The following is a 12,565-nucleotide window of genomic DNA, read 5'->3' on the forward strand; positions in this document are numbered from 1 at the left end:
CCTGTTTTTATTGGATAGCATCTTAAATCCAAAATCTGCCAGTCCTTGTGAAGCCAAGATTGGACTGAAACATTTCAGGTCTGTATGGCTTGAATGCAGGAGGCTACTGAAATATTTACAAGCATCCCTGTTTCTTTGTTCTATCTCGGGTTCAGTATCTATAGCATCATAAATTTTGTCTTTAGTAAGTAAATAACTTTTTCTGTGGCACACCAAGCCCCTGATTGTGGCCCCTGTTGTCAGTATCTGATAGAGTTCAAAGGAAGGCTAGGGGAAGGGGAAAATGCACGATACCCAGCTAACTGTGAAATGTTGTTTGTGGTGAGAAGAAAGACATTCTTATTCCTTGAAGCATGAAATGTGATTACTCTTATCTTCCTGTGCATAACTACAAATTATATTAATGTTCCTAACTTCACATGCTAGCCAAGTCATTTGACTTGATGACTTAGTAATGAATTTCACACACTCATTATATGCTTTTGGGGTACATATTTACTGTTTATTTGTATTAAATTTGACAACTGATTATTTTTATCAAGAAATTTTGTGTTCTCATAGAGAAGGAAAGAATTTTAAAAGGAGAAGGAAAGATAAATCAGATGAATTTTTATTGCTTTTCAATAGTTTTTTCTTCTTCCTAAAATGGCACTGGACTCCTGAAGTCACCACTTTACCAGGGATGTCTTTTTTATTAACAGTCATAATTTCCTTTAAATTCTAAAAGAAACAACAAGAATAGTATAAGTGGGGAACAAAGGGGAGGTCTGGGTGTGAAAGTACTGGGAAGAAAGGCACAAGAAGGACTACAAGAACAGCACATATTGATGGCACCTAGATTACCAGATCGTTAAGATCCAGCATATTGACACACAGATCCTCCAGACATCCAGATTGGGGAAAATAAAGCACCATTTAAAACAAGATATGTCCTAAATAAGGGACAGAATACACCTAAGACTTAATAAAAAGAAAAATTCAAACGACTAGAGAGGGAGACTCTACAACCTCCCTGGAGTCTCCCTCTCTGGAGATATTCAAGACCTGCCTGGACAAGGTCCCGTGCAGCCTGCTGTAGGTGACCCTGATTTGTCAGGGGGGTTGGACTAGATGACCCACAGAGGTCCCTTCCAAACCTTAACATTCTGTGATTCTGTGTGATTCTGTAACAAGATTGAACCATAAGATACCTAGATGAGGAGACAAAAGATGATGAGAACTAACAATACTCAGAGGTGGGAAAAGATGGAAAGAGAAAAGATCACAGTCACTGCCTGCTCCTGAGGGATGCAAAAGATGCGTCTAAAATGAGCATACGGTAGTCAAACTAAGAGAAACACAGAAGGCTTGATGAGGACTCCAGATCCTGTGCCTGAATCTTCTATGTAATTGCAAGAAAAACAAATAATATGAAGAAATGCATCTTGGTGCTTGTGAATATGTGGCTATGAGAGTGTTAGTCTGAGTGAGTGAAACCAGCATGGCTTAAAAGAAAATAACCTTCCCTTTCTATACTGTCACACGTTGACCTCTGTCACTCCAATATTGCAATAGTATTTACTACAAAATGAAGTATCAGAAGGTAACACGAAGACTTTTTATGATGTGCCCAGTATGGAAAAGTCTTAACCCAAAACCACCTCACATCATTCTGCAGTTTTGGCAGTGTTCTGTGTGGTAAGAAGTTTCTTTCAGAGCTCGTTCCACTTGAGCTTGTGGTCCTTTTAGCCAGACACTGGGAGGAAACCTGGGATGGGTGCAAAAGAAAAAGAGCATGGCACCAGTGCTTCAGGCATGAGGTGACATTCTTGGGTTCAATGTCCTCCCTCACTTTGCTTGGTCAACATTGGTTGGGATCTGCTGTGCTGAAACTATCTGCCCTTTTTTCATCTCCATACATGATAAAGGATAGCATTTTAAAACTGAACATAGGTGTCAAAAATCACATATATGACTTGTAGCAGATATCTGTCCTAGAAGTTGCATAGAGCTTTTTCCATACCTGGACCTTTCTTTGAAGACTTTTACCAACAAAGACACTTTTGTCCTTCCTGGACTTTAACTGATGTTTTTTCCCCTCTGTTCTGGTAATAAGATCTGTTTACAATACTTCCTGGCACCAATTGGGCTGTATTATTTGGTATTTATCTTCTCTCTGTCTCCCACCTACAGCCGTGCCTGCACTGGAAAATGTTGCTGTACATTTATCAGCAAAATACACTGCAGTAGTCACATGTTGGGTACACAAGCATTTACAACCCTGCTGGCTTGCTAAGCCTAAGATTAATGAAGACATTGTTTAACAACATACATTTTCCTAAAGCAGACACTGTATGAGAATCTCTGCTGTGCATACATTATTTACCAAACATCTGCACACACCTGTAGAACAAGCATTCCTCCATGTTACTTGGCAACCCATCTGCCTGTCACTCCAGCTCTTTGAGGTAGGCACCTGTCCTTCTTGATGGTCGTTTCACTAGTGAGCCTGCTGGAGGACTCAATAAATAAAATACCAATACTAACCAATAAACAAACCACACTGACTAGCTCCTAAAAAGACCCTTGTCTGTTTTGAGACCTGAGTGTACGCCTGAAATGAGCAGCTAACTCCAGTAAGGATTGCAGTCAGGACAGTCATTTTGTTACAGTCCCCCAGGGACCTCATTAGCAGTAAGGTCCTGCCTGTGCCAAGTGCTGTACAAGCCCCAGAAGGGAGAGACATGTGGTTACGTGCCTGTCCTCACTCCTCCGTAGGAGAAGAGGCCTGTCTGGCAGGAGCACCTTCCTCAGCCAAGGACCCGCTTATTACTGCCTGCCTTCCCCAAGCCTGGGGCTTGCTGACGACAGATGACACACAGGCTCAGACATAAAGTTCACCCTCTTTTTCAGCCCCTGGAGACCTTCTGCATTATCTGATCTCTCTGGGCCCCTCTGCGCTATCACCCTAATGTTAATCTGTTGTTGACCCCCAGCAACTATTGCAAACGCTGGGATGCTAAACAGAAATCTGCTGTCATTATACCTTAGCTGGGGAAATCTTGAGACAGTAAGAACATAAGAAAATAATTTATCACTGTGGGTTTCCATTTCCAGAGAGGGGGACCATCAGTAAAACAGCAGTGGGAGTGTTACAAGGAGCTCTGTACAGCCACTGAAGAGAGAGATCTGCAAGGCTGGAGTGACAGCTGAGAGCTTGGCTTTAGCTCCTTCTCTCCTGTCTGAAAGCAAGCACTTGGGATTGCGTTGGTCAGGTTTCTGTCTCCTGCATGTAACGCTTAGCACTGAGGCACAAAACTGATCTTAAGCTGCTCCTGAGAAAATGGCTCCTGATGGATTGCTGCTGAGGCTGTCTCCTGCCCATCCCTGCCCGCCTGATGGCTGATTTCTGCAACCTCCTGAGTCATGTGAGCTCCCTGAAAAGCTGCTGGGCACCAGGAAGGGTTTCTTCTGCACCGCTATCCTGCAGCTGCTCCCATGGTGCTGTAAAACTCGACCACCTGAGCGGATGTCCAGCAGTTGCAGTCAAGAAAAGTGGCTCAGAAGACAAGGGAAATGAGCACAGGGACTTTCTTGACAGCCACCACTTTGGGATGACCACTGTAAGCTAATTCACACATATGAGTTTGAACTCCACTTGATTTCATCAGGCTTTGATTTTGTAGGGAAATTAACTTGGTAAATAGGAATGAAGTAATTGAATATACTTGTGTGCCCGAACAGGTAGCAGAAGACATGGATTCAAGTTAACCGACTAGATCTAAATCCCCATATCAAGGTCTGCAAGGTATCAGAGGGAAAAAAGCTGTGAGCAGGACACTGAGGGCTGCACACAGCACCAGAGCCATTCCACAGGTTAAGGTCAGCTGCATTCCTAGGGTGGAAGGAAGCAGGACAGACCCAGCAGTGACCTTGTGTTTACAGCAAATACAAAACAAGGTAAATGTCCAGATCAGCAGCTCTGGGCAATGCAAGGATGCTAACGCCAGCCACAGGGACCAGCTCGCCCACCCCAGCCTGCAGAACGGATGGGCCCATGACCTGCCTTCAGCTGTAGGGTGTGAGGGGGCCTGCCCTGCCTGTCATGTCGCTGGTCCCCTGCATTCTCCCTCACCACTCACTTGAGCACCCCAGCTTCTCCCGCAGTGGCTGCATGTCTGCGTGTCCTCCTGAGAATGCACTTCTTTTCCCTGATCTGCCTTGCTGTCCAGAAACTGAATCAAAAGGCAGAGGGACACCGAGGGTGTACCTCCGGCCTTCTTCTGTCTTTAGGGTTGCTGATGATCATGGTGAAGTTGAGCCTATGACTGGTGCTGGGTCCAGGACTGGGCTCCGAATGCTGCAGGGAGCCATAGTGTAACATGGGAACAACAGCCCTGGGTGGCAGAAGGGTCAGGCTCGTCACTCTGCACCTGCCCACCATGCTCCAGCCATCAGGCTGAACAACAGCTGCTGTAAAACATGGTCCACAGCCAGCCTCAGCTGCCCCCATCCCGCTCTGCTTCCTCTCCTCTCCATCCTTGCCCCTCTTGGCCAGTGGGACACACCATGGCACCAGCCCCATCCCCTTCTCCAGGCTGTCTGTCCCCTCCACCACAGACATGGCATTGCCACCCTCCACCTGCTCCAGGCCCCATTTGGCCCTGGGGAAGAGCCTGCAGGAGGGTGCCACGGCCAGGGGAGCATCACGGAGAGGGGCCCTGGCTGCTGGGGAGAGGCGCAGGGGGACCGTGCACAACCAAGCTCAAATGACACAGCAAAGCAGCTGTCAACAGCAGCTGCGTAACCAACGAGGAAGCAAATGGAGGTCTTGATGCCGTGGGGCCCATCTCAGGACCCTGGCATCTCCACTCTCCATCTGGGAAGGTTTTGGGGCAGATAACCCTGGCATTCCTCCCAGCCCCCTCCTCCTTGCTGTTAGTGGGAGTCTTTGCTGCTTTTGTCAGTGACCTGGGGAACAGGGCTCCCTGGCAATTCACAAAGTGGGTGGTGGGGCTAGGGGAGAAGCAGAGGAGGAGGGTCTTAGTCCTGAAACAGAGCCCCCTCCCACACACACGCCGCCTATCCGTGGCACATCTGTCTGTCACAGAGAAATTTGCAGAGACAGATTTAATATATTAAACATAAACAAACCAGTGCCAAGCCTTTGGCTGATCGTCACGGCTAGAAATAGAAGCCAACCACTTCAGGGGCTTTGGATTTGCAGGCTCGATAGATTCGCAGCACAAGGACAGACATTCAGCTAACCCCAGCCCAAATCAAAGTAAACACTCCTGCCTGGATTTTTGAGAAGGGGGCCTGGAGGTAAGTCAGAGAACATCAGTGCTATTCAAGGATATCGGCAAGGAGCAAGAAGCAGCTCCCAATCAGCTCATCTTGGGGGAGTTGAGAGTCCCAGAAAGGATGTCAGGGCATGTTACGAGCAGGTCCACAGTACCCTGGCATAACAAAGCTAACAGTGCAGCTTTTGGGCCTTTGCTCCTCTGCCCAACACCTAGTCTTACAAAACCAGTAGCACCATAATGACTTAGAGACCGCTGCCCTGCTCTCAGGTGTGTCTGAGCATTTGGAAGGGTGGACAGGACAAGCAGACACACAAACCAGCTTTTTTCCATAGGAACAGCCACAGAAATAATCCCACCCTAGCATGTGAAATGCTGGTAAAGCAGTTTCTCAAATTGTAAATGTCCTGGACATGGTTATCTTTATTATTAAAAGAAGAGGGGCTTTATTGTCCTACATCACAGAGCCAGACCTGCCAAGAAGGACTCCACGGAAATACCAGTTGCAGGACTCAGAGACCAAACAGAAACCTTTGGGTGCACAGGGCCCCTGGGGCAAGGCAGCTAATGTATTCCCTTCTGTTACTAAAGTCTTGCTTCATCCCCACTCTGATGTTGGGTGCCTGGTGCGTTCTCTTTGTTCTCCTTTTGTGGGGGATGTTTGTTCTTTTTAAAAGGGAGTGCCTGGAGCACGTCCAATGTGGCAGGCACCTCCCCTTGGGAGCAGCAGGGTTATGCTTGGGACAGAGCTGCCTCCAGAGCATGGGGTGGACAAAAAGAGAAATAAAATCATAGCAAGGGTCAGGGGGCCTGTCACTCACACAGAGACAGGGAGCCAGCGGGGAGGAGGAGGGTGCAGTTAGAGTCAGCCCTATCCTGGAGTCTGAGAGGGACCATTTGGAGTGTCTTGTACCCTTAAAAGTCTCCACACTGCTGAACAGACAGCAAGGCGGAAAGAAGAGACTCGGGTTTGGGATGCTGAGGACAACCCCGATGGGATGATTCTGAAGTCACCCTAGTCCTGCCTGCTTCTGGAGGGAGAATTGCATCTTTCCAGAATGCTTTGCATCTCTGTGCTGTGGCAGTGAGTTATCAGGTCACAGGAGAGGCACCAAAGACATGATGTTCCCATGCTAGGTAACTGCAAGATGAAAGCAGCTGAAAGACACATTAACTGCTTCAGCATCCAGACTCCTAGATGACGGAACAAGTATGTGAAAAGAAGACTGACAACCACTTAGAGATGGTTGATACAAGCATCGCTATCTCAGTTGTAGCATCAGAAATAGCCATAGTTATTTACCTCTCACTTCAACAATGCCTTGCTTTCCACTGCCTTGCCAAAACTAAAATGTACGAAGCAGGGAGTCATTCACATTTTACTCTAACCTGCCATGGATCTTTTTTAACATGTAAAAATATCTTCTTAATAAAAAAAACCTTAAATAATTATTAACCATTTAAAATAATATCAAAATATTTAATATGTAAAGGCATCCTCTTAATATCTTCTTAATAAAATATTTTATTTACTGCCAGAATCTCAACATGGGAGAGAGCCTGAAAACATTGCTGCAAGATGGGGTCTGAAATCCAGGATGCCCAGGGATCCGAGAGTGCACCACAACTGCTTTGGGAAAGGCAGAAGCAAGGGAGCACGTTCCCTATTGGCCTCCAAAAGGATAAAGCATTCGCTCCCGGAGGAAAGCTCTCATTGGCAAGGAGGGAGAGATGGAAAGAGAAAGCAATAATCCAGAACTGTTCAGCTTCAGCTGTGCCAAACCAGAGCAACAGAACAAGGCAGCCTTTGACTCATGCCAAAAATCTGCCATTTCAACATAAAAAATAGCCATTGGGAGTCACATGGAGATGGAGGGTGAAGAGAAAGTGTGGCCAAGTGGCTAAGGCTCAGGAGATCTGGATACAAGAGATCTGGGTTCCCTCTCCATCTCTGCCCACATGTTTCCTCAACAACCTGGGGTAAGTTACTGTCTGTCTCTTCTGTTTCTCATCCAAAGAAGACAAATAATTAGCCAAGGAAAATAAAGTCTTGACTACAATGGGAAGTCATGAAATAGCCTAGGGTCAACACCCACACTGCATTCCAAAATGCCAAAGAACACTCAGAGCACAACAGATTTATACTGAAAGTGTCAAGTCTTTATTTTAAAACACAATCTTTTGGGCATACAGCCCTGTATTATTCAGTGGATAAGAAAACAGATTAAGAGTTTTTCTTGGGGCGATTATTACATCGATTCCAGTGATTAACAGCAACAAAACAGAAACCAGGAAAACTGCAAGATCCTATCCTACTCCCCTGATAGCTGATTAACAGACCCAGGGACTTGGCATTTCTTTATAGTTGCCCACAGATCAAGGAACCAGAAGCGGACTGCACCAGTGCTAAACATGTCTTCCGGTACCTATGGAAGATGTGATATGCTATCTCAGTCCTGTCTGAGAAAGTTACAGACAGCAACACTACCAACACCCCCGCTGCTAGATGAAAGGCAAGAAATAATGCTAGTGGTGTAGGCATTATACAAACCACATGACATGGGTGGCATAGATTTGCACAAAGACCCTAACGAGATCATGAAATGTGGACTCTGTCTTAGGAAGAGAGGGAGGTGGGAGACATGAAGGGTATATAATACTCATAACACAGTGATAGGGAGAAACCTGGAGTGTACACACCCAGCCCATGAGCTTAGGCTGGAAAGTGGATCAGTCTGGCTTTTCACCCTGTACATGGCCAGGATGTGGGGGGCTCCAGGGGCTGCTGTGATACACAGAGGATTCAAAGGCTTGAGACCTGGTGAGTGCGTGGGGAGGAGGATGCAGTGCTGGTTGCAGCCAGGATACAGAAGGCAACTGCACGGCTGCCGTACGTGGAGGCCTGGTGCAGGCAGGGATGCAGTTATTTATGGGCCTTTCCTCTAACCTGGAGAAATGTGCTGCTTTGCAGCTTATGGGACTAGCCTGCCTGCCTGAATTTGTAAGTACATTAGCAGAGCAGCGAGAAATTCAAAGGGGAGAAATAGTACTTTCTGCTTCGATGTGCATCTTGTGGCTTTGCAGGTTTTTCCACTGAGAATATTCCTCTGAAGTTTCCTTAGTGGCTGTGCCAAAATAGGTTAAAGAGGTACTTGATTCACAGCCCCAGGAAAAAACACTGCTACGTTCTCCTTGCCATCATTATCAGTTCCCTGCGGTACCCACCCAGCAACTTCCCTCACTGACGCTTGCCTCTCCCTGGCCACATCACGCCCCGGTCAAGTTCTTTCCTTCTCCCAGACCAACATCTGGCTCTTCCCTGCCCTCCTCTTTCACGCTCCTGCAAACCACTTCCCCAGTTGCATACTTCAGACAATATTTCCCCCTCCTATGTCAACTGCCCCCATTTGTTTGCCAGCCTGTGGCTACTGTTACTGGTATTGAGGGGAAGCCATCCTGTGCGGAGGTGCAGAGTGACTAAGCCCTGCAGTCTGTCCACCTGCAAGGGAGGGTTTTCTTCTGCTATTGCTGCCTGGATTTATTGATTCAGCTTCCTTCCAGACAAACAGTGGTGCCAGACAGTCATGCCCTTCCTCCTTTTATTATAAGGAGAACAAAGGTTACTAGCACATCTTGCACTAAATCTTCATTATCTCCTCCCTGTCCTGTGAACTCAGGCCCAGCTCAGTGCTGGACTTCTGTGCGTGAGATGGGATTTGACTTGACCACCATGAAGTTCATCCTGTGAGAGCTATTCTGGTATATAGCAGAGAGATTTTTAAAAATTTTGTTCAAAGTTGGCAGGGCCCTGGTGCCTGGCACAGCCCCTAGAAGAAAGGCAGGAGGTTCGGTCCTGCCCGGGGAGCAAGCCAGGCAGCTTCGCTGCACTGGTGGCTGTCCTGCTCCTCTGCACACACAAGGAATCTGGGCTGCGAGCCCTGGCAGGTGTCTCTTCCCTTCATGCTGACAGTCAGAGGTTTCTCAACATCTCCCAGGCACCACTGAGAGCGGGAGCAGTCCTGACCAGACAGACTCACATGCAGAGCCCAGGACCTGTTCCTCATCTTCAGGGTAGGTGCAAATGTCATTCTGGTCCTTCTGCCGGCCAGACTCCCTGTGGCTTGGCCAAACCCAGCACTCCATGTGCGGGGGGATGGGAGTGACAAAGCTGAGGTGCAGAGATGTTGTATTGAAAGTCTTGGTTCAACCTGCAGGAGATGGGGGCTAGTTCAGAGGTCTAATTCCCTTGCATCTATTCCACCCTTGCATTCAGACTTTGGTTTTGGCCTACACTACGCAAAAGGGAGGAAACAAATTCTGTGCTCACAGACAGAAGTGAGATGAGATGGCAACCACAACAGTTGATACACGACATGTATCATGTTGAACTCCCCCTTCCCCAAGCAGCCTTGCCCAAGCTGATATTCAGTACATTTTACGCAAACATGGCACTATATCAGCTGCTGGACAAGAGGGGAATAAAAGCAAAGGGGAGCTGAGCCAAGACTGTGGACCTCAGGACAGAAGGGCAGCAACTCTCAGCACCAACTCACCCCTCAGGTCTCTTGCTGCCTGGTGGCATCCTTAAGCCAGAGTCAGACTCCTGAAGGGTATGTGTACGCAGAAGAAGTGCTGATGAAAGCTAAACACTGCATGAGGAAACACCCCACCAACCAGTAGGAAATGACGAGGAAAGGGCTGTAACATAAACCTCTGCATCCCCAGGGCACTTGCAAGTACCAGAGGGAAGTGCCCAAGAGAGCTGAATGGTGCCACTAGGACCTGACAACTGGTTTCTGCCTGGGAAGGGTATGTGGGGAGCACCCCTGGGACCCAGCGCTCACCTCTAAGGAACATTTACTTACTTTATGCCACATGCAGCAGTTCAGGAGAGAAAAACACAAAAAATATTAGTCCCCTTACTGAACATCCAGGTCTTTGTAATATTCTGCTTCTGGAGGCACTCGAATCCTTTCTCACCAAGGATGAAGTTAAAGTTGCATCTTCCACAGTGCAACGTAGCTCCCTGTTCCCTGGGGTGAAGACGGCAGCTCTCGCACACCTCCACAGCCTCGCTTTGCTGTCAGGCAGGCTCAGCTGCTGGCTTAGCTATTTTGAATGTCCCGTGAGTTCAGGCACTGCTGCAGAGCAGGGGCTCTCACACCACGATATCTCCACAATACTGAGGGGAAAGGGAACCCTCTCATCCTGCCCTCTGTCAGTTCGCATCCAGCACTTCCTCCCCTCGAAAACAAAACTAGCCTGCTCCAGCCAGCTCAAAACATCTGGGTAAAGTACGTCACAAATTCAAGTCAGAGATAACACAACAGGGGACAAAACCCCAGAATAAGACAACAAACAAGAGATTGCCACTCCACAAGATTCTGCCTCCACTTGCCACCTTGGATGCCCCATCGCAGCGGCTAAGCCCACCAAAGCTGCCTTGCAGAAGCCTTTGAGCACAGGGATTAAGCCAGACCCCATGGCTCCTCCACCGTCTGTGCCCAGGGCATCCTGAGCACAGTGCTCCAGGGCTATCCGTGCTGCACAAGTCCCAGAGCATACTGCAGAGCAGCTGCAGGAGGAGAAGGCTTTTCCTGTGGGCTGTCTTTTGGGTCCCAAGGTTGTTGGTTAGGTGCAGAGCTCTGGAAGGTGCAGAGGGAATTAAACTCCCCAGTGTACATAATGAAGCTCCTGAAAAGCTGTCCCTATAATTAGCTGTGTACACAGCAAACACAGTCACCGGGGGCATTGCTTTTGCTCCCAGGCTTGTTTGCAGAACCAGAGCCACGTTCATGTCCTGTTTTGTTTCCCTCCAGCACTGAGGAAGAGTCACGTCGCTGTGCCCAATTCCTGCAGCTGTTGTGTCCACACAGGGCCAAGACACAAACCTCAGACACCCATGCAGCAGGCCAGTTCCCCCCACACTGTTTGGTCTGGACCACAGAGGTGCGTGACATTGGAAACATCTGCGACACCAAGGCCCCCCACAGATGTCTCCACAGAAGACCTTCCCACTTTACCTTACTGCAGAGAAAGCAGTAAAACCCTTCCTAGCGAGGAACAAGCTATAGCCATAAAAAGGAGCAATTTTCCCATTGTGGAAAAGCAAGCAGGGCTTTTGCTAGGAGACGCAGTCCTACATGTTCTAGGACTGGTATAAAACCGGGAGTTCAAAACCATCACACATCACTGACATGGAATGTTGGAATGCAGGTGTGAGTTTGCTCTGCCTGGGCTCTGGGCCAGTGTGAGGTGAGCCATCTCTGATGCTCAAAGCTGTACTGTTTGGCAGAGTCTGGGATGAGACCTTGTGGCTCCTCAATGCTTTGGAGGGGTTGAGCCCTGTGCTCACAGCTTTGCACAGCCCTAGGGTCAGAGACGACAGATCCTCCCTCCACCATGCCCCTCACATAGGGCACATGCAGGACTGGCGAGCCTCATGCATTGCACAGGGAACTCCAACACCAAAGTCAAGGCTTCTTTCACGCTCTTCCAGTCCAGCACTATAACCTCTGCCCACACCCAGGAGCTAAGCCACCAGCCAAAAGCAGTGAGACATTCTGACACCTTAGACCCTTCCCCTCTCTTTGGGGCTCAACCTCCTGCTCTCAGCATCTTTCCTGTACTTCTGCAGCCTTTCTTCAATGTGCAAAAGCCACAAGAGCATCCAGCAAGATTCAGGCATATACATTGCCACTAGACACACCCTCATTCAGGAGGTCACCTGATGCAGACAGATCCCCAGCCCTACGAATGGTGAGGGCATGCTTGGCTCTGCTCACCAACAGCATCTCCTGGCTAAGCTCACTGAGCAGGAGAAGAAGCTGCAGTGCAGCCATGTGATGCTACAAGGCAAGGCCCCTCATGTCAAGGAGTGCCACTGAGAAGCAGTCTTCACTTGCAGCTCCAGTACTAGTGTGTAAATCCAATGCACCAAACAGTGGCAGGTGTGTGACCCACCCTTCACAGTCTCATGCTTCAGAGAAAAAGACACTTAAGAGATAGCTCTGCAGAGATAGCTCACTGCAACTGTTATATGAACACTAAACCCACGGACCAAACCTTATGGCCTTGTAGGCTCCAGCTGATGACAGTGACATCTCCACTTCTGGGACTACAAGCTAGTGGCAGAAGGTCACTGAAATGGCTGCTCAAAAGAGGGGACACCTGAGTAAAACAGTTTTATGGCCTGAGGGCAGGTGCTTCCACTTTTACTAGCCTAAAGAAAGAAATATGCAGCACAAAATGCCTCAAACTCACCTCTCCCTTGACATCTTCAG

This window comes from Opisthocomus hoazin, chromosome 8 (assembly GCF_030867145.1).
Source record: "Opisthocomus hoazin isolate bOpiHoa1 chromosome 8, bOpiHoa1.hap1, whole genome shotgun sequence".
In the NCBI taxonomy this organism is placed as follows: domain Eukaryota; kingdom Metazoa; phylum Chordata; class Aves; order Opisthocomiformes; family Opisthocomidae; genus Opisthocomus; species Opisthocomus hoazin.